The following is a 1,333-nucleotide window of genomic DNA, read 5'->3' as shown; positions in this document are numbered from 1 at the left end:
TGAACCCGACCTCACAATTGAGAATCCGGAGAATATTCAGGGACAATTCATAGATCCTGAACCATTAATTTTTCCTCCGGAACCACCAATCATTCAAACAGAGATTGTTGAGGAACGAACCATTAAATCAGAATCCTCTAGTGATTCCGATTCAACAAATTCAATTATGGAGAATCTGGAACCTTTAAGTATGGAAGACCGAATGAGAGCTAAACGCACTGGCCAAGGTCACGCAATTACTCATCCAGATATTAATGCACCAGATTATGAAATCAAAGGACAAATTCTACACATGGTGACTAATCAATGCCAATTTAGTGGTGCGCCGAAGGAAGATCCAAACGAACATCTTCGTACCTTTAATAGGATCTGCACACTATTTAAAATAAGAGAAGTTGAGGATGAACAGATATATCTCATGTTATTTCCCTGGACTTTAAAGGGAGAAGCCAAAGATTGGTTGGAATCGTTACCTGAAGGGGCGATTGATACATGGGATGTTTTAGTTGAAAATTTTCTTAAACAATTCTTTCTGGCATCTAAAGCCGTAAGACTTCAAGGAGAAATTGTTACGTTCACACAGAAACCAAATGAAACTCTATATGAGGCGTGGACTAGATTTGAAAAGTTATTGAAAGGATGTCCGCAACATGGTTTAGACACCTGTCAAATAGTACAAATATTCTACCAAGGATGCGACATCACTACAAGGAAAGACATAGATATAGCAGCTGGTGGTTCTATTATGAAGAAAACCGAAACTGATGCTTATAAAATTATTGATAACACTGCTTCCCACTCACATGAGTGGCACCAAGAAAAAGATATCGTTAGATCATCTAAAGCAGCTAGAGCCGATTCTAGCCATGACTTAGATTCCATTTCCGCAAAGATAGATGCTGTCGAGAGACGAATGGAAAAGATGACTAAAGATATACACTCAATACGAATTAGTTGTGAGCAGTGTGGAGGACCACATTTGATAAAAGATTGTCTCAGTATTGAGCTAACAATGGAACAAAGAGAGAATATTTCATACATAAACCAAAGGCCTGGAAATAATTATCAGAATAATTATCAACAGCCAAGACCAATTTACAATCAAAACCAGAACTATAACCGAAATATTTCATACAAAAACCAACAAGGTCCTAGTAATCAACAAGTATCCAATAATACTTACAACCAGCAAAGACCTAATTTTCAAAACAAACCACCACAAACCGATGATAAAAAACCGAATTTAGAAGATATGATGACAAAGCTAGTTGAAACTCAAACACAGTTTTTCACATCTCAGAAACAAACCAATGAACAAAATGCTCAAGCATTT

General features: G+C 36.8%; 1 non-coding gene across 1 annotated transcript; it reads right to left on the bottom strand.

Moving 5' to 3' along the window:
- Nucleotides 1-550: 550 nt before the first annotated feature.
- On the bottom strand, nucleotides 551-657 carry LOC139865507 (small nucleolar RNA R71). The gene has a single exon (XR_011765023.1). It is a non-coding gene; the product is annotated as a small nucleolar RNA R71 (small nucleolar RNA).
- Between the last annotated feature and the right edge of the window lie 676 nt (nucleotides 658-1,333).

This window comes from Rutidosis leptorrhynchoides, chromosome 8 (genome assembly GCF_046630445.1).
Source record: "Rutidosis leptorrhynchoides isolate AG116_Rl617_1_P2 chromosome 8, CSIRO_AGI_Rlap_v1, whole genome shotgun sequence".
Classification (NCBI taxonomy): Eukaryota; Viridiplantae; Streptophyta; class Magnoliopsida; order Asterales; family Asteraceae; genus Rutidosis; species Rutidosis leptorrhynchoides.
This window is presented reverse-complemented; position numbering and strand designations above follow the sequence as displayed.